The sequence below is a fragment of the Pseudopodoces humilis genome, chromosome 1, assembly GCF_049639895.1.
Source record: "Pseudopodoces humilis isolate 2021_Gansu_Grassland_sample_001 chromosome 1, ASM4963989v1, whole genome shotgun sequence".
In the NCBI taxonomy this organism is placed as follows: Eukaryota; Metazoa; Chordata; class Aves; order Passeriformes; family Paridae; genus Pseudopodoces; species Pseudopodoces humilis.
This window is the reverse complement of record NC_142200.1, coordinates 3,616,408-3,637,203: the sequence shown is the minus strand read 5'-3', so window position 1 is coordinate 3,637,203 and position 20,796 is coordinate 3,616,408. Positions and strand designations below refer to the sequence as shown.

Below are 20,796 nucleotides of genomic sequence, written 5' to 3'. Positions count from 1 at the left end.
CTACTGATGTTCATAAACACAAAAAGTGGCAAAATAATTATCTTAAGTAGCCAAATGGTGAAGATAAAGGATACACACCCATGACAGCCCAGTGTAACACCCACTCTTGACAGCAACACAACATCCATTGTATCAAAACTGTGATACACCTTAATGAAACATTAACATTTCTTCCACAGAAGAAACAAAATGTACCTACATTGATAGCAATGTCTAGACTATAACGGAAATTCTGAGACCCTAACACACCTAAAAACACCTAAAAAGAAAGGATCTAAAAGATATCATTACAACTTCTAAGATGTGCTTTTTGTTACCCATGGGTTTGTGGCATCCCCAGCTACCTGATGTTTTGACACCTCATTTTAAAATAACTGAAACAAATTAAAATGTACTTCTTTTTCAGTCTTTTTGTTACCTGTTGTTGTGGTGAAGTGTGATCCTTACCTCAGCCTGACATTTTAGATATGTTCTTGCAATGTCCAGACATGTCCAGACATGTCCAGATATTTCTCCATTGTATTTCCTCATGTTGTTTTCACTCAAGAGTTGTTAATTCTCAGCCTTTAGCTGAGCCTAAAGTCAGAAAAGGGAATTTTCCATTAACCAAACATTTTAGTTTAAAAAATGTGATTTTTCATACTGAGTGAGGGGATGGAAAAAAAATGCAAGGAAACAGATCCACCTTTTCCCTCTGAGGTTGTTACTCAACTGCAAATATTTAACCCACAATAAATAAGCACACTCTCATGTCTTGGCAGGGGAGAAATTAGTGTCAGTCAGGATGTGCTGTCCAAACGTGTGCTACGTTGGCCCAGGAGAGGGACTGGCCCTGGACTGAGCTTGAGTGGGATTGAAGACAGCCCTTGAGTGCTCCCCTCAGGTCCCTCCTCAGCAGGGTGGTAAATCCTGTTCTTTGGAGAGTCCCTAGGCAACATGTTTTTGGGGCACTTCAGGGAGAGCTTTTTTTAAAGAAAGCATCCAGAAGTCACGTTAAAATCTCTCCCTAGCTCTTGGTGTGCATGTATCCACTTTGCTGAGTCACATAGTTGAAGAACCCCCCAAGGTACCGATCTCTTGCTTACCCTCGTTTCCACTGGTTTGTTTGGCATGGAGTACCCAAGGACTTTAAAAGAGAAATAAATTACAGGACCTCAAACTACTGGAGAGCAACATCCTGCTCCAAACACCTTGCCTTGTGTCTTGGCATAGATGCTGGAGCAAGGGGTCTTCCTTGTTTAAAGAGATATGTTCATCAACCAGACGGCAGGCTCATCAACAAGTTGGAGTTCTCTACTCCATTTCACAGGTACTTGTCTTACCAAGTTGTTACGAAAACTCATCAGCCAGCCAAGCCAAACAGACACCACCCCCAATATTATTTTACACGCGTGTCAAAAGAAATAACTTGCCGCAGGCCAAGCGGGTGAAGGAATTTTACGAGGTTGTGTCTGATCCTCCCTTCTCCCCTCCCTTAGACAGTTAAAAGAAATGTTTGTATGATGAAAGGGGTAAGGGAGCAGAGGACAGCTGGTTAGGAATTAATGAAATGTTTGAGCATTATCATGCGATAATGGATTTAGCTGACTGTTTGCCAGTGTTCAGATCTAGTGTGAATTGCTTTATATGAAGCAAGAGGATCCCTAGATTATACAAACCTCCCGAGACTGCTGCTGCTCCTAAATCCTTTCAAAGCTGTGATTTTTTTAAAAAAAGGTAATTCACCCTCTGGATGGACAGAAACCCTTGGGATTGTTTTGACTTGCTTTCAGACTTAATGATATTTGACACAGCCGGCTCTCTGAGGTGTCTCCTAATTGGGAGTGGCCATGGGTTTAGGAAGCCTGAGGCTACGCTTGAAGCAAATCTGCACCCAGAAACCCAGGTGTGGTCTCCCAGCCGGGACATTTATAAACAGGACATGAAAAATGAGTCTCAACTTTTACACATTTGGCCTATAACTCAGCCCTGGGGTATCTCTCACAAAGGGTGATGTATCTGACAGGAGACCCAGGCTCTGGACTTGAAACTGCTGTTTATCCTTCTTCCCACTCTCCCCCAACACATGCAGTCATTACGATGGAACTTTAATGGCTGTGTAAAATGGTCCACGTCCCTTGATGCCTATATTTTTCCCCCTAAAAGCATTGGGATGTTTCTGGTTTTTTTCAGATGTGGACTTATAGCTAGTCAACCAAAGATATTTTGTCTGGACACAGACAAGTCTCAAGAAAGTTTTATGAAGAAAAGCAGGAGATTGCGTGAATTTGTGGCACCCAGACAGGCAGATTTTCAGGTTCATTCAGGTTGCCTGTGTTAGCCAAAATTGACTTTTAATTCTGAGCCAAAGGGCTTCTGACAGAACCTGCAAGTATAAAGTGTGACACAGCCCTTTGCCCTGTCACCAGCCCAAAGTCTACCCATCTAGAGTCAGTTGGTTCATGCCACCACAGAGCAATGTCAACAGTCCTGAGCAAACAGGGTGGTGCAAGTGTAGGGTTCCCTTGCCCTCATCCTGCACTGAAACCTGGAATCCCCCTGTGCTGGGTATTGGTGAGGTCACACCTCAAATCCTTTGTTCAGCTTTGGACCCCTCACCACAAGAACATTGAGGTGCGGGAGCATGTCCAAAGAAGGACAGTGGAGCTAGAGAAGGGTCTGGATGATGAGTGGCTGAGGGAACAGGGGGCGTTCAGCCTGGAGTAAAGGGGGCTGAGAGGTCACCTTATCACTGTCTACAAGTGAGATAATAGAGGTGATCTCTATCACTCTTGGGGAGATAGTTTAGCGGTGGACTTAACAGTGCTGGGTTAATGGTTAGGTTTCATGTTCCTAGATGTCTTTTTCAACTTAAATGATTGCATGACTCTAAAAGCAGTAGCTACAACTTCTCTTATATCACCCTCATATGGAAAATGTGTTCATTTTCATTTTCAAAAAATGCTCATGATAGCAGTTGTGTTACAAGGTGCTCATACAGACTGTAAGATGGGGTTTGCTGCTTCTGCCACTTGTGAGGTCTCATAATGAGTTCATGCCTTGAAGAATGAGAGTTCCCTGTCATTACTTTCCTAGTTTGCACAGCTGAAACCCAGTATTAATGGCTGCAGAAATTATCCTGCCTCTTGAGTTTATGTGGTCTATAATTATCTTCACAATAAAATTGTGAGGAATTAAGCTTCAGAGCAGTTCAAAGGTGGCAAGGGGTGACATGACAGTCCTTCAAGAACTGTGGCTCTCAGTCCTCAAGTGCCAAGAGCAGTTAAGATGCTGCTAGACAGCATTTAAGAACTGCAGGGCTTGTTCAGTTCAGTTACTGCTTTCCTTGGAGAGATCAGAACCTCTTTTTTTTTTTTTTTTTTTTTTAGTTGTGTTTACTTTTCTAAACTTTTCTGTTTCTCTGCACTTGGGTAATGAGCTGAGATTACTCAGTTTTCCTCCTGCACTGCCTCTTATGAAACCATGACTGTGATGTTTATGAGGTTTCCACTGCTGCACAGGGATATTTATATTTGTGTTGCTCTATTTTTATTGAAAAATGGATATATTTTCATCATATTTGATGTGCAGAGAACCAAAATCCTGAACCAAAGTCTGATGTACAGGAGACTGTTTAAGTCTGAGATGATTTTCAAGTGACTTCATTCACTTTAGTTTTACCCTAGTGAAAGCTGACTGGCAATATTTTCAGTTTACACTGGTGAATGTCTAAAAAAAGACCAGTTAGTCTTCTGCTTGCAGACTCCTGCTGTCTCCCATAAAGCTACATTTTCTGAAATTTCACCTGAGAGATCTTGTGACCTTTCAGTGCTCAATGGGAGCTTGTAAAAAAGATGGAGAGGGACTTTATATATCCAGAAAGTGATAAAACAAGGGGGAACAGTTTTAAACTAAAAGAGGGGACAGTTAAGGTTAGATATTAAGAAGAAATTTTTTACTCAGAGGGTAGTGAAGCATTGGCATGGGTTACCCAGAGAAGCTGTGGATGCCCCATCCCTGGAAGTGTTCAAAACCAGGTTGGATGGGGATTGGAGCAACCTGGGATAGTGGAAGGTGTCCCTGTCCATGGCAGGGAGATTGGAATGAGATGGGCTTCAAGGTCCCTTCCAACACAAACCATTCTATAGTTCTTGGCTACTTAATGCTTTCTCATAATAACACAATGTTTCATGGATTCATTAATAGATGATAGCCAGTTGGGCTAACCCAGTGAGAAGAAAATACAATTTTTTATCTGATCGCCACACAAATGCTTAGTTTATAGCTCTAGACACTAAGTGATGACCTCTAGTTAACTGAGCATTTACCCCTGTTCACACTGCCTGCTTGTTTTGCAGTTTTGTGGCTCCAGCTGGATTCAAATTGTGCAGGTGTTACTGGGCAGGTCTGTTTTGATCACCAGGTGGGACCTGAAGCCTCTGTAGCCTTCTTGGAGGATTCACTTTACTCTCTGCTCTGCTAAGGCCTGTTACAACCACGTGCTGTGATTTATCTCATCTCTCCCCTTGCCTAATCAGTCACATACCTAATTGGTGTTTGCAATATTTTGAGTCCCAGCATAAACAAATTGTTTAGCCCTGTGTCATCAAAACTGCATCTGGACAACCATCAGCATTCTCCATATTTTTGGAAAATCCTAGGAAAGAACTCAGAAGCTACACCTGTGTTAGTGACTTCTGCAGATATGACTCAGTGTTAGCAGAAGCCAATAAGCAGTCGCAAAAATAGACACTGTTGTGCTGACTGTATTCAGAGTGTTTTCACAGTTCCATGAAAACATGAGTAACACTCACCTGGGTGATGGAAAATCGAGTTGGATTGGCACTGGTTGGCAATGGGATGGAAAATTAGTATGTAAAGAACCTAGTGATTAAGATAATGAAAAACAATGTTAAGAGTCTTAGGTGAAGCCAAGTTTTGTAGCCCTCAAGCTTTTGGTTGTGAAATTGTTGGCTCTTGTGTTGCTTCTGAAATAGAAATCTATTTAAATGACTTAAGCAACCCAAGTCTCAAGAATAACCCCAAGCAGGCTGTTTTAGTTGTGACTGAGAAACCAAATTGGGTGAATACTTTTTATTCTAATTGCTTGAATTTCCAAACACAACCAAAGAACCAAACAGCTGCAGACCCTAAAGTGTTTATTATGAAAGTAATTTTAAACTTTGAGGAAAAAACGAAATGCCAAAGTTTATTGGAATGGAAATCCCCTACAAAATTCTGGGATTTTTTTAGGATTCTTTTAATTGTTTCCCCCCCCCCCCCACCTCTCCTAAAAGCTGAGTGTAAACTGAAACATTCACAGTTTTTGGAATTAACTCAAAACAGTTGCTTTGAGTTAACTGTATTCAGCATTTTTTCAGTTTTCATAGACCTGAATGTTACCCCAGTCATTGATTTTCATGCAATGTTGGACTTGTGAAAGTCCCTCTACCTGAAGTACAGTATGGATACTTCATACCACTATTCTTGGGCTCTAGTTTCACTTTTCAGCTTAAATTATTTTAAAAACACTTATTCCCAAAAGGAGCAACTTTTCCTTTCCTTTTCATCTCCTTGTACTCTATGGAATCATAGAATATGATTTCAATTTGGAAAGAACCCATAAGGGTCATTTACTCCAACTCCCTGTTCCTTGCAGGATCTAAAACTAAACCATATGACATTGTGGAGGCCCTGCTTGAACTCTGTAGAGGCCCTTATGAAGACCCCCAGAAACAGAGTGCTCTCCATAAAGGACTGCACTAGACAGAAGCCTTTGGGAATGTGGGATGGGTAATGCAATTTGCAGATATTTTTGTGGGGATAAATACATGGCAATGCACTGTGGAACCTCAGAATTCTGCCTAAGGAATTTTAAGAGTTTAGTCTTGGGATGAGTCAGTTCATCTAGTTGATTTGGTAGGAAACCCTAAAAAAAATAGGTTTTCTGTTGAAGAACTGCACACATTGATTCATGCTACAGTCCTACACCTTGTGTGAGCCTGCCAAGGCTGGCAGGTCATGGTCAGGCCCTTTCATAGAACAAATCAGCCTCCAGTTCTCACTTCTGATCCCTATAAAAACAGCTTCATTTTCCAGTTCCTCCTCAAGCAATTTCATAATTTTCCTCAAACACTTCCCAGACCTTCTGAGGGCTACTACACAACCTGCTGGAGGGGGACCTGGAGGTAGCTTGCCTGCATGGACACTGTGCCAACAGCAGAGACCATGAAGATTAGAATGGAGCTGTAAAAAAGCAGTGCTTTCCTGCTGCTCTTCTTTCTTAGACAATCCTATTGGTTCAGCAGCTTCTTTCCTTATTTATATCAGGAGCATAGCAACTAAGCTCCTGACTTAAGCACCTCAAAGACTCAAGGCCGGTTTGGTAGGACCAAAAGTTTTGTATTACTGTCTGACTAGGAATAAAGAATCTTTTTCCTTCAATGGGTTCCAGCCCGTTTCTTTGGAGTGGTGACACAGTTATACGGGGCAGATGGATGCTCTCCACAGGGATGTGTTAGCCCTCACCTGGGCCAGAGCACAGAAGGACAACAGATTATTTGAATGGAGTTAATTTGCAACCTGGAGAGCAGACCCTAGAGGTTAAAGCTGAAGATGAAGTTTGTAAAAGTGAGAGAAAGTTCCTAGCACTGAGGTTATTTGGGAGGTTTAACAAGCTCCCCAGGGAAACACTGCTCCTGTGGATAACTTTGGGAAGTTTTTGAGGAGTTTAGATTTTTCCTGTCAATGTATCAGCTGTATTTCTGCCAGAAAAAGGCCTTCCCTAGTCCCAGCTAAACAAGAACTGGCCTGAGTGGATTGTCCCAAATTTGAACAAAGTTTTTTACTTTATTTTTTACTTTTACTTTTTTCCAGCTGACAAATATTTAATATATTTTCCTTGCTCTTTTTTCTCTCCTGTTAGTGTTTTTGGTCAGACCATAGGCATATGTTGCAGAATCTGCTAGAAAAAAATGTTTTTAAAATTGGTATTTTCCTAAATGCCTTTAAAAATTTTTTAGTCAGTACCCAGGTAGTTTCCTACTAACTAAATACTCTCCCAAACCATTTCTTCTTTAAGGACCATGCCTTGTTGTTGAATGCAAACTTTTCCTGTGGTTTGAACAGATACAAGGTCTCTCTACCACATAGGTTTACTCACATCAAATACCACAAACCCCATATTTCAGATGAGCTACAAATCTCCTTCTCTAAGAGCTTATTTCAACAAACTTGCAGCATTTCATATTCTCTGTGGTTTTGATCTCCCTCTGAAATGCAGTTGAAGCAAAGATGTTTAAAACTTCTCAGAAAGGGAATGCACTGTGGACCAACCTCACCTCCTTAGAATACTGGATTAAAATTCAGAGACAGCGATGAGCCTGTAAATTGGAATCCCCCAGTATTTCTAGGGCTTGAAGGCATTTGCCCACCTGAGTGATGCTGAGTTTTGCCCCAGCCTCCTGATCTCTGTCTGAATTTTGCACTTGTAGCCAGCCCTAGGATAACTTACAGCTTTTAGACCTTTGCTTTCTATTTGTGGGTGATAAAAAACACAACAGTGGTTGTAGAAGAGCTCTGGTAGCTGCATTGTTAATAACAGAAAGAGAGAAAGAGAGAGAGAGAGAAAGAAAGAAAGAGAGAAAGAGAGAGAGAGAGAAAGAAAGAGAAAGAAAAAAGAAAAGAAAAGAAAAGAAAAGAAAAGAAAAGAAAAGAAAGAAAAGAAAAGAAAAGAAAAGAAAAAAGAAAAGAAAAGAAAAGAAAAGAAAAGAAAAGAAAAGAAAAGAAAAGAAAAGAAAAGAAAAGAAAAGAAAAGAAAAGAACCACAAAAACCCTCCACACGTTTCACACCTTGCAGGGATGGATATTCCGCCACCTGTCTCACTGGTGGTTTGCAGGATTTACATTGTTATAAATCAGAAATAGTGCAGGGGTCCAGAAATACCCATTATTTTCACAGTACAAAATATCTTCTGTATGTGTACACATTTCATTCATTTTACTTTCTCTCAAATGACCTAGGAGTATCTCTTGTCTCATGGAATTGAATGTTGTTTGCTTGTTCACAGCTTCCTTTCCTTCCGTTATCCAGCAAAGAAAGTTTGCTTAAGTGGCTTTTGTGAACTCTTTCAAGATCCCCAGAAGGATGATACAGGAAACAGAGAGTTTCCTTTCTATACAAACTTCTAGGGTGTTCCCATAATAGCCTGAAATTTATCTGCCCCCAGCAGCCTGCAATTGGACAAAAAATTAATGGACTGTCAAGGGATCAGGCCAAACAAAACTAACATATCAGAGAGGAGAGTTTGCAATAAGAAAACCCCTTCCACTTACACAGCACCTTTTATCCCATGTTGCCAAACATTTTCCTTTCTATGTTTCCAACTACTTTACAAGTGGGCCATGCTTTAGCCACCCAGCCTGAAATTTTCCATGATTGCTCCCTGCCTCATGTTGAATACATTTTCAGAGAGCAGTGAAGGGGGAAAACCTTCAGGAAAAAAACCCCAAAAAAACCTCTTAAAAAGATGCAGTTATATTGCACTGAGCTTAAAGCTAATGGATTAGCTTTTTTAGGGGTGTTTAAGCATTCTCTCTCTTTATCTTGAAGAGCATGTTTGTACCTCAGGAGGCTGGAGTGGGAATGAGACTCTTGGCACAGCAGCAGTGCTAGAGATGAGAATCTGTCACCATTTCCATGAAAATGCATCTGGGTTTGCACAAAAAATAACACAGACAAACCCCTATTTCAGTGTTTTAGAGGCAGGTTTGTACCTCAGTTTTATGCTTTCTGACTGCTGTAGTTTATGTAGCCCCCAAAAAGCAGCCCCTGTAAGCAGAACATCTGGACAGGGAGCTGACAAAATGGATTCTAATCCTTCAGGATTTTACCTGGTGTGACCTGGCACTGTGGGTGAGATCTGGGAGGATTGTAGCACTGGGAGGGAGGGCAGGGCCCGTGCTGAAAGCTGACAAGGTAGAAATGTGAGTCATTAAAAGGCAAAGACCAATCTGTAAAGAAACAATTACTTACATATTAAAAAAAAAAACAACAAAACTGATCTGGAAGGCATGTTCACGTGGTGGTTGACACTCCCTACAAAAGCGCTGTGTTGTTCCAAAAGTCTCCCATGAGATGAACAAACCTTGCCAGGAATAATCACAGATCTGGAGTTGTATAATTGCTCAACTAAAGGCAGGCAGGGAACAGATAGAGAACCTGTGCTTAGCTTTTCCTGCCCATTTCCCTGCTCTCAGGGCTGTGCGCTGCTCTGGAGCACTGGGGTTTATACTGGCCGGAGCAGTCAGGACACCAGGGGGAAAAAAAAATTGCTTCTAAGCAACAGCTTCAGGGCATGTGTTGTTTTTAACTCCATTCATAAAAGCAGTGAGCTGCGCTGTGCGAGGCGGGCCGGGGCTCTGAGTGCTCGTGTCTGCTTGGAGCAGAAAGCTCTCGATGTGCTCGAGCCGAGAGCGCCGGCAGTTTCATACCCTCCCAGCACTAATCCAGCAATAAAGAAAATGGCTTTAAGCCACTTCAGACCCATTAGTGCTCTCCAGAATGCTAATATAGCATAGAGATGAAAGGACTGCAGCGAGGGGAATGAGGAGATGTGGGCAACAGCTTCACTTCCCCTCTTAGGGAGGTTTGGTTCATTCTCTCGAGGAGCAGAGGTCAAATTTGGGGAGCAGATGCCGTGGCAGCAGAGCACAGCAGCACTCCCAAGTCATGGGACTCGGGCAGCATTAACGATAGGGGTGCCTTTATTTTTAGTGATAATTCATGGTTAACCAGAAATCTGATACTTGATCTGCTGCAGCCTGGAATGCCAAGTCCATTTGCACTACCTGTATCTTTGTGGCCACGGTGGGAAATGATGTGAAAATCATTTGGTAATAGCAATTAGCACAGCAATAGTTTTTCTTTATTTTTTAAATAGGCTTGGGAAAATTAATCTTTTTTTGAATTAAGAAACAAGGTTTGTCACTTTTAAAATCAAGAGCCTCATGTTTACTGAGGTCTGTCTTTAGTGCCAAAAGCCTATATTTTTTCCAATCCAAAAATTCTCTGTGAAACAGCACTATTTAAAAAGTCCCCAAGAAAAGGTAAAGAGGTTCTGCTAGAAAGTCTCACGATGCAGATAAAAAAACCGAGGAGGATGGTTGATGGACCATCTGGGACTTCACAGGTTTGGAAACAAGTGTGATGGAGCTCCAGTATGTTTATGCTGCAGTAGGAAAGGTGAGAAGGGATTTTGCACAGAAATACCTGCAGCAGAAGAACGTGCCAGGTGAAAGCAGTCTGTCAAATCTATTAGAGCCATTTGCTGGAGATGGAAACAAGAGATGTTCCTGCTGGAAATCAGGACCAGAGGTTAATTAACTATAGGAACATCCTATTGAGAAGTCATCCTGTGAATTCCTATATGATGGCTCAGAGGCATTGCCGTCAGATGCTTTAGGTGTCCCACTAAGATGCTCACCACCTTGTTGTGGAGATAACCTGCTTTTCCACTGGCTCCAGAGGGATGCCAGGGTTCCTGCTGCAGATCCCCAGGCCTGAGGACTGTGGATACCCTCGGGTGCCTGCTGCAGGACTGTGCCCTACTTTTGTGTTTCTCAGTGAAAGAGCCACATCAAGTCCTCAGAAAAAAAAAGCAAAACAAGGACAAAGTTCTGCCCTTCCACTACTCTGTTTTCACTTACAGCCAAATTCTGCCAATCTTTTAGTGTCTATTTAAAACTTCTATTTCCTTCCCACCAGTCTATTTCCGTGCTGGGATGCATGTTTTCTTTTTCTTTTTCTTTTTCTTTTTCTTTTTCTTTTTCTTTTTCTTTTTCTTTTTCTTTTTCTTTTTCTTTTTCTTTTTCTTTTTCTTTTTCTTTTTCTTTTTCTTTTTCTTTTTCTTTCTCTTTTTCTTTCTCTTTTTCTTTCTCTTTTTCTTTCTCTTTTTCTTTCTCTTTCTCTTTTTCTCTTTTTCTTTTCCTTTTCCCCTGTTGTTTCACAGTCCACCTGATGATACTCATCACTCATCCCTCCAGACACACCAGGCCCCTGAGCTGAGCCCAGTCTGTGTGCAGACACTGTTACATGAGGTGCCAGAGCCTGCTGTGTATCCAGGGGAGGAGACTGCGCCTGACTTTCCTTGGCTGGGACACTGTGGCTCAGCCTGGAACTGACAGCTATGGAAAATTAATGGATGTGCCCTGTTTCCAAGGAATGGCCATCAAGGTCACAGTTTTGAGGCTATACGGGGCACAGCCCTTTCCTACTTGCAGCCAGTACACATGCCAGATTTGCTGTCCCCTCTTCAGATGTCACCATGTCACCAGATCGCTGTCACATGAGCACACCCAGGGTGAGGGGGTGCCATTGGCTGCCCAGCCTGTTTTCATGCCCAGGGACTCTATGAATACAGTCTGACGATGCTCGAGGTGTAACTGAAACCTGCTGTGCAGACACAGCTCCTGGCTGAACTGTCCCTGCCCTTTGCAAGGCTGAGCAGAGGAGTTTGTTCAAACCAGTCTTCAGGACAGGGTCACCTCATGCAGCAGCGTGCACGGAGGTACCTGGTGCTGCCTCTCTGCTGAGGGTACTGGCCTGTTTAGTGCACTTCTCCATGGGTTTGGTGGTTGGCCCACTTGAGTGGAGCTAATTTGTATGCAAAGAAGTGGAATTTTTCTCAGGCACAGAAGTCAGAGATGAAGCCTTTTGGGTACAGGGGGCCTGGGCTTGGAATACATTGAGCTCTGTCTCTCGGCAGTTTAATCTTGCCAGCCAGAAACCTGTATGGATTTATACTTCCATATGCAACTGTTTGATAATCATGTTGCCATGGCTACATTTGAATCCTGCAATAAATGTGTAATTTCACACATTTACATCAAAAGGAGCTCCAGAACATACAGCTGCCTCACAAAGCAGCTGATCTCTCTCCATAAGCACTTTCCATTTTTAACACCATATTATTGTACTCACTGTGTGCTTCTTTTGGGAGGGGGGTGAGGCCTGTAGGGCAGGTTTGACAGTCAGGTTCTTGAGGTCTGATCATACTAAGGTTCCCTCAATGCTGGCACCAGGGCAATTGCCCTGCTGGGGTCAGAGCAGCCATTTCCAGGGCTACAGCTCCCAGTCACACCAGCTACAGGGGACTGAAATCCTGTGCAATTAAAGAAGGACAGAGTTAAACACAAGGTCCTGGCATGCCCAAAATGCAGGGACAAGGACTGAGAAAGAGAAGTGGAGTGTGATGCTGCGCTCAGGGATGATGTCACCTGTTTTAGCAGTTTGGTCTCTTCACCCCCTTTTCATCTTAATCCTCTCAGGTCTTCCCTGGTTCCTTGCCTCCTCTCTCCCACCCCCTGCCAGCCTGATTGCTCCTTTTCTCACCAGTCTGCTTGTCCCAGTGTTTTGTCCCCAGTCTACCAGTCCCTCCAGTGCTGAGTTTTGTCCTACTTGTGATGTCTCCTTGTCCCACAGACACCCTCTGTTAATCCCATGGGTAGCTTTTTCCTTGGTCCAAGCCTCTTTCTTTGCCTCTGACAAGAGGCAATGGGCAGGGAAGTGTTATTTAGAGAGGGGCAGATCACAAGGGGAGCAGAGAAGAGGCTGAACTAGGGTACAGTTTCAGCCAGCTGCAGCTGAATGAAGTGGTAGATGGTACCCACTGAGCATCAGATCTGGAGAGAAATTTGCATCCAGATTCTATCCCTGCTGACTTAAACAGATTTTTTTCAGGAACTCGAAACTTGGACAGTTCTGCCTTTGGTTTTTTCCTATAGCAACAGCAGCTGGAACAATGTTGGCACCAAGGCAGGGCTGCAGCTGGTCTCCTCCTTGCTCAGAGCAAAGAGATGCTGGACAGTCTTCAGCACTGACAGAATATGGATGAAGCAAACATTTCACTTCACTCCATGAATTTACTGTGTGGAGAGAGAGGAAATTTGACTGTGACAAGTGCCCAATACTGACAATTTCTGTGTGAGAAACTGGAAGAAGGAAAAATATTGGAAAAGCATAAGATTCTTCTTTTTTTTTTCTCAACTGTTTATACAATTGGAAAAGTTAAGTAAGTCTAATTATTGAGGTTATTGGTTTTAATGAGTCACCACCTGGCTGTTATTATTCCTGGTTCCTGTTGCCATAGGACAAGAAGCTGCAGCTGGGCTGAGCCGTGCTACGCAACAAATCCTCGCGCTTGCTATTCCAAGATCAAGACATAGGGAAATGGGTGGCTCAGACAGATGGGAACATGGAGAAGGAAAGTGATATTTGCCAATGTGTTGTGTGGTAACATGACCAGTATGCAGATAGCATAGCAACTGGGAGCAAAGATGGGTTTCTACCAGAGACTGATTTTTGGATGTTTTTTGAGGAGCACTTCCAAATATGTGATAGAAAGGAGGCTGGCCACCATTGTGGGCTGGTTGTTGGTGAGAAGGGCTATGGACAGAGAAGTCACAGGGTGTTGAGAGTGAAGACCTGAGTTTGGTGTTATGGGAAGGGATGAACCAGTGGAAGGATACAGCCTGAGAAACAGGACAAAATAGAAACGTTAGGAGAAAAATCTCTGTGGTGGTATTGTGAATGGGTAAGAGTGAAGTGTGATCAGGGCTCATGAGAAGTGCTTTAGTAACAGATGAAGGAAAAGATATGCAAGATATTTACCTGCAGGGCTAGAGAAGCTGGGCTTGAAAAATTCTGCAAGGTTTAACTGCAGCCTAAATTCATAGGCTTTGAAGGAGAGGTATGAATTGGCATCAAGAGCAGTTTCCTGCATAGCAGATGAACCATTGTGTTGCCCACTGTGTTTTGAGAAGATTTAGGGAGACGGTTTGGGAGAAAAGCAGTATCAAAAATTCTGTTTTATCCAGGCTGAGCTGTAGATAATAATTAGACACCCACAAGATATCTTGGAGGATCAGATGTCACTGGAGGATCTGTGCTTGTGCATGCTTTAGCATGGGAGCCAGCTCTGGGCTGCTGTTGGGATCAGGCAGAGCCTGTGGGGTGGAGACAGGAACACGCCAACCCCCAGTGTTTCATCGATTGGTTTCAATTGATCAGTTGTGTAGCAACAAAGCAAAGTTTCCAGTCTCTTGGATGCTGCAGAAGGTGTCGGGTTTGCTTGCAACAAGTTCATATTTTTCAGCTGATCATGCACTTTCAGTTCTTTTCTCCTGGAAATGACTGTTCTCTTTTTGAGCTGGGCTCAGAAATAAAAGGGAAGATCTGCTAGAGCAATGGCCTGTCAGACAGGTTTTCTTCCCCTCTCAAATGCTCACAAGGGTGCTTACTGAAAATTCCATGGGAGCAAGCACAGGAGGGGTAGGCGCCGAGTGTGAAAGTCATCATCAAGCCACTGGCTTTTTCACAGGGTTCCCCCCCCACTCCTAAGTCCCACAAGAAGAGTGGCACAGTCTTTTTTTTTCACCCAGTTTGGACACCATGTGTATTCAGTTCTAGCATCCATAGCCTGGAAGGAGAGGGAAACCCTCCCCTTTATCTCTATGGCATGGGTAATATGTGTGTCTCCTTTTCACAGCTACCAAATCTGGCATTTCCTGTTCTATTATCCATCTCCTAATACTTCCTGGGGCTTGAATGCTGGACTCGCCAAGACTCCAAAGAGGGATTAGCATGGACTTGCCTTGGCCGTGGATGACCTTCATTCTCTTTAGCATTTATTCTTTCTAGAGGATTGAGGAAGAGAAGGGGAGGGTGAGCCACAGCTAAATCCTGTTCTTGGATCTCCCTTCAGCCACTGAAGAATGAGCTGAGTGCCTAAATGAACCCAAAAGGCACTGTGGGGTGAGGCACATCACATCCAAGCTGGACGTGGTGGCCTCTTCCCAAGTTCCTGAGCTGCCACACGCTCCAGCCATGCTTCAGCAGGCAGGATAGCCCAGCGACCCTGGGGACTGTGGCAGGGCTGCTGCCAAAGCTCTGAGCTCCCCTCTGGGTGACTGGAAAACAGCAAAGACACAGGTCATGAATGGTGTCTGGAGCGAGTGACCCGGATGTGTCTGCCCAGACTCTGTACAAAGAGGCAACGCAGCCCTGGCTCTGTTGCTCCCAGGGCTTTGTGCTGGAGGCTGAAGTGGATCCTGTCCAACGTGTGGAGAGCCACAGCTCTTGCCCAGTTGCAGGAGAGGCCTCTGTTCTCTCTGGTACCCAGACAGGCTCTGCAGACCTGGCTGCGCAATAGGCTGGTCAAAATGGATGCCAGGAGCATCTCTGTCATCACTGCCAAACTTCCTGATTACAGACTGCTCTGCAGCCTAACTCTGCTCACTGAGGGGGAATGTGGATGCTCAGATGAGAACTGCATAATATATTGGCAGTTATCCATGTCTTTTCACTCTTGGGGCCACTTTTTCACATGCCAAGCCCCCTGTACAGCACCACAGTGAATTTTGGAGGTTGCTAAAGTTAAGCTGTGTTTTATTTTGTGTGCTGATCATTGCTTTCTCTGTAGACTTGTGTATATGAGAATTATTTTCCTAAAGTCTCTTGCCTCTCTTCCAGTACACACTGAATCCTCTGACAATGGCAAGAAGAACCTGGCTTACCACTCAGCTCATTCTCTCCCTCTCCCAACAGGTACTTGCTTGAAGTTTGTGAACAGAGGAATCAACCCCAGGAGTTCCCAGCTGATGGCACAATCATGATCCCAGACAGAAGTTGCTTCTGTGCCCGACAATTAGGTAAGAATTACCTCAAATACCCTCTGATAGGGATAAGTGCAGGAGACATGGGAGGTTGATCAGACTGACTCCAGCACTGCCAGGGACAGGGCTCAATCCACTCTATCCACTGATTCCATGACTACTGGGTTTTTTTCTTCTCTCCCTTGTAAAATTATATGATGAAATGGTTTTCCTTGGGCATTTGCCACTTCTGAATATTATTTAGTGCATTGCATTACAAATAAAGGAAAATACTCAATTTCTGCTCTTTTTTTGTTTGGGGTTCAAATTTTATATCCCCCAATCCTTTTTTGGCAGGTTAAAATTAATACTTTTTAGAGTGTTCAAGGGAGAAATAGAGTATCAGTCTCTTAGAAAACGAGACAACATGGGAAATGTTAATTAGATCAACTTGGATAAATACCTTTTTTGACCTGCTCTTCACATCAGATCAGTGTATGGGGTACCAGGGCCAGACAAGTGGGAGGAGCATGGCTGCTTTTGCTTCTTCCTCCCTCCTGCATACAGAAATGAGGGACATGAGGAGATAGCAAGCTTGAATCCAAAAGCAGTGTCTCCCAAGGAGCAGAGCTGCTCCTGTAGAAACATCCCTCCATCTCTGCCATGTGGGAAGAGAGGGATTTTGGCCATTTCTTTCTCTTAGTTATGAACAAATAGCATAGGGCTGTCACTCACCACTAACTAAGAAGCCCAGTTAATGTATCTGGTGATACAACCTGGCTGCCCCGAGGTGCTGTTGTGCAATGGAAGTTGATCAATTGGGCCAAAATAATGCCTTAAACTCTCCCTGCTTCCACAGTAGCTTAAACTCCAGGTCAGAGCGGGCACAAAATACACTGGGCCGGAAATGAGACTTTACCGACACTATCCATTTCCCTCCACATTTCCTTTTTACCACCAATAATTCAGCTAATTTAGCATAATATCCCAAACAACAGGAGTTAGTGTTGAAGGATCAACACTGCTTCTGCAGCCCCCTGCATGCCAGCTGGGAGGAGTCAATGTGCCCTTCCTGGAAAGGCTGTTGCAGTCATGAGAAGATGAAGAATGTGTTATTAAACTAGTATGTATGTGCAATGTCCAGGGTCTCAGATTTCTGCAGAAAGGTGTGACCTTGTCTACCTTAAGGCTGTAAATAGACGACCTTTAAGATCCCTTCCAATCCAAACCATCCTGTAATTTTGTCTTCAACAGAACTGATGATATAAAATGGTTTAGGGCTTGATTTTCCATGAGGATACACCCCTCAGACTCTGTGCCCACCAGCACACACCAATGATACGTGAGAGCCCTCCCAAACCCTGCCATTAGGGAAAAACAAGAACTGGCATGAGATGGCAAAAGCTGTTGTGCGGTGTTCAGAGAAAACCTGTTTGCGTGGGATGTGCTGGAAAAATTGCTTAAGAATGGTGCATTCTCATAAGAAAAATGATCTGGCTGCTGTTCAGGTCAGTGATTTTGTATCAGAGCTGCAGGCTGTGTGGTTGCTTCAGTATATGGTGCAGCCGCTGGCAAAGTGTTTGCTGTGCGTGTGATACAATTCCCCTTGCTCTGGAGTGTTGGAGGCCCTTGCCTTCACCCAGTTTGTGGTCTGGGTCCATGTTCTCAGAGCAGCTTGCACTGACACAGGGCTCCATGGCAGAGAAAGGCACCCTGTGGATGTCAGCACAGGAGAACAGAGCAGTCTGGATCAGTTTGCTGGTGGGGCTTCATCCTTTCATGGTGGGAAGGTGGGAGGGATAAAATGCTATGTCAATAGCAAGTGATAACCAGGATTCTGATCTCTGCTGAGCAAAGCACTGACCATGCTTCAGAGGTGGATAAAGAGGTTTCTGAGAGCACAAATAATGAACCAGCATTAGTTGTTGAAAGAACTAAATCACAGGAATGCCCAGGTGTTAACTGGAGCCTCCTCCCAACTTCTGCATGACAATCTGTCAACAAGCCATGAAGGGACAGCTTTCACTCTATCTTCTTTTTCACCTTGGGTGAAGGCTGAAGGAAAAGGACATCTGGAAGGTCTCCTGCCAGCCAGAGAGCTGTAAGCCCTCCCTCACACACCATTCTTACTCTTGTACCAGCAGACCCCCAGCCTTTGGCAATAGGAACATTGGTCTGTGCTTGGTTCCTGTAACCTTCAAGACTAGAACCATCAGTAGGACTGCCACTAGCACCAGCCAGACCCTGTGATTTCATGGGGTAAGGTTTAATAGGCAAGTTTTAATAGGGTTGCTCAGTAGAGAAGGCCCTTTTTCCTCAACAGCCTTAAACAAAATAATACAAATAGTAAATTTAATGAAAAAAAAATGAAGTAGCCCTCCAATGCAGGCTTGCTGCTTCTGCAGAGGATGTGCTCTTGCACTGCTGAATGGTTTGGTTCTGGTCAGTCCCAAAGCAGCCACTGGGAATGAGACCAGAGTAAGATTATGTCAGAGGAAGGTTGTGCTTTAGGTTCCTTGTGCTAATGCTTTTAAAAAACAAGCCTTCACAGCAACTGCTCTTTTCCCTCTGGAAGGAGAGCTGAGGCAGAGTTTGCAATGTAAAGTTTAATAGAGAAATGAGGAAGGAGCAAATTCCCCTTTTCTTGCAGACGCACAGTATCTCTAATTTGTGGCTTTGTGCATTGCTGACAAGTACAGACAGTGATGGGTTATACAGGGAGCACTCCTTGTCCCCTTCACATCCCAGACCTGTACCAGCGCACTGGGCCACACAATGCCATCTCTCCTTCTTGATCCCTTTTGGTCACCTTCTCTCCAGGAAGATTCACTGCTATTTGCCAACCTTTCCAATCCCCATCCTGTCTAAATCAACCCTGTCAAGTTGCCCTCCATGGCATTTTCACTATGCCATCCCAGCTGGAGCTGCAAATCAACTTGGACCTCACATCCTTACTGTGTCCATGCAGGATGTCCTTAAGGGAGCACCGGGCATTTGACACCAGCTTTTGAGGAACAGGCAGCATTTTTATCTATGAGATACCCAAGACCGGCATGAAAGCTCCAGGAGGGATCACCATGTTAAACCCACCCAGGCTGTCCTTTTAAAAGCACAGCCCTGCCTAATACTCATCATCACAGCTACAGTAATTCCTTGGCTGCACAGCCAGGTTTGGGGTACAATGAGCAGTTCACGTCTCTTCTCCCCAAACACAGATGCATGTTCGCACCCACACAGAAAACCGGGGTGTTAAAAACTTCCCTGTGATGGATCTTTCACAAGCAGTGTTTCTCGGAAGGCCTGGCATTCAGATGGCAGGCGGGACAGCTGGTATCAGCAGTGCCTGTCATTGTGGTGTTGGTACTTTGCAAAACAGGGTCTGTCTTTGAAAATATTTTTAAAAATTTTATTAAGCTAAGATCTCCTTGCTCCTGACTATTTCAGAAGATAAATCATACCAATGTTTCCCTGCCTTGAGATTATTGTACCCTTTCAAAACACCAGCCTGGTCTGGTAATTCTGCATTTTAACCCCTCTGCCAGGCTGCCTCCCTTAGCTGCCAGCAAGCATTCTCTTCCCAAATTAACCCGACCACAATGAGCTGCAGCAGAGTCCGCGTAATTGCTCTTTTTTACACCAAACAGCCCGACTTACGAAGGAGACATTTCCTGAAGCAGCCAGCCCTGCTATACTCATTATTCCTAAAACAAGGGTTGTTGCGGTATCTTTATGCTCAGCTACCGCCTTTAATCTCGCACGCTGCCTTCAGCAGCACCACTGGCTGCAGCAGTCCCGCAAGATGCCCTTTCCATCCTCTCCCAGGCAAGCAAGCCAGGACGCTCCCAATGGAGCCGGCAGTCAGCCGGCGAGAGCTGCATCCCCCCTTGGCGACAGGCATGCAACTTCCACCTGCGCTGGCAGCGCGGAGCACTCACGTTGGCGGCAGAGCGGATCCCTTTCAACAGCTTAGCTGCGGCTCATTTTTAACCCCGGCCAGCGGCTAAGCTGCTCTCCGCAGGGCTCAGACGAAGCTGCCTGCATGACACCGAAGCATCCAGACGCCGACTCGCCAGCTGACATGTCAAAGCAACGTCGTGGTTAGCAAACACATCAACCAGTCGACTGACAACCCACACATCGGCGGGAGCGGGTCCCTGCGTTCCGTGCCGCTGCCGCTGCTCCGGGGTTTGTGCAGCCCCGTCGAATTCGGTGTTGCTATCTGGCGTTTTCTGCCGGTGTCTAAAATAGCATCAGGAGCGTTCCCTGTTGATTTCTCCGGCAGTGCTTGCTGAGCCATGCCGGGGACCGGGGCTCCTGCAACCTGCCTCCACGCAGCACGTTAAAAACATTTTCCTGCCTTCTCCCTCCAAAGGAGGTGGAGAGAGGAGGAAAAAACCCTCTTGATGTTTTCCTGCCCAGCTACCATCAAATCCCGACCTGAGGTAATTCTGCTGTGGCTGAAAGCAGAGGATCTCTGCAGTGCATGAAGCTGATTTGCTGACTTACCCTTCATCTCTCCCAGGAATGCCAGGTGAAGAAGCCAGCCTCTCGGTCCAGGAAAGAGGCACAAGAAGCCGGGCAGCAGCCACTGCAGAGCCTGCTCAGAAGTTCGCTCCCTCTGTCACAGTGTGTGCAGCTTGCCAGGTATAGCCGGGATGAGAACACCCCGTGCTTTTCCCAGGATGAATGAGATCAGCACATATTCAGTCAAGGGAAAAAAAAATAAAAAATAAATATATGTGATGGTTTAAGATCCAGGGAGAAAAGTGTTGGTCCACAAGTTGCTCTGCTTTACTACTCAGGATTTTCTGAGGTGAATTTCATAGGAAGAAGAGTTTCTCCTCTGCATTTGGTGTTGTTAGATGTGTTAAAAAGCAAGCAAATAGTGGTCATATCCATGGAGTAGGCAGGAACCCATCCTTAGCCACATGAGGTGGAGGGCATGTGAAGGGCACTCTACCAAGCAGCAGAGATACATTTATAAAACCTGCAGGCTGATGCCTTTTGACTCAAACCAGCACCTTGCTGTTACAGGTTCCACATGGGCTGTGCAGATCCAGACTCCACTGGTCCTGGCTTTCCTGAGGTTGTTTGGATTAAGCTCTATTCCACCTGGCTGCTCTGTGACTCCCCAGGTTGACAAAGTCCCTTTCTTCTGCCATGTCC

At 44.6% G+C, this 20,796-nt stretch overlaps 1 protein-coding gene across 2 annotated transcripts in view; it reads right to left on the bottom strand.

Moving 5' to 3' along the window:
• SLC45A4 (solute carrier family 45 member 4) overlaps window positions 1-20,267 on the bottom strand; it is an 86,703-nt gene extending 66,436 nt beyond the window's left edge. The window contains exon 1 of one of the 2 annotated variants that reach the window (XM_088053513.1): window positions 20,137-20,267. The gene's annotated coding sequence lies outside the window, so the exon portion shown is untranslated. Of the gene's footprint in view, window positions 1-19,565; window positions 19,678-20,136 lie in introns of those variants that run through there. The other variant, XM_088053516.1, reaches the window with a different exon arrangement.
• Window positions 20,268-20,796: the final 529 nt, after the last annotated feature.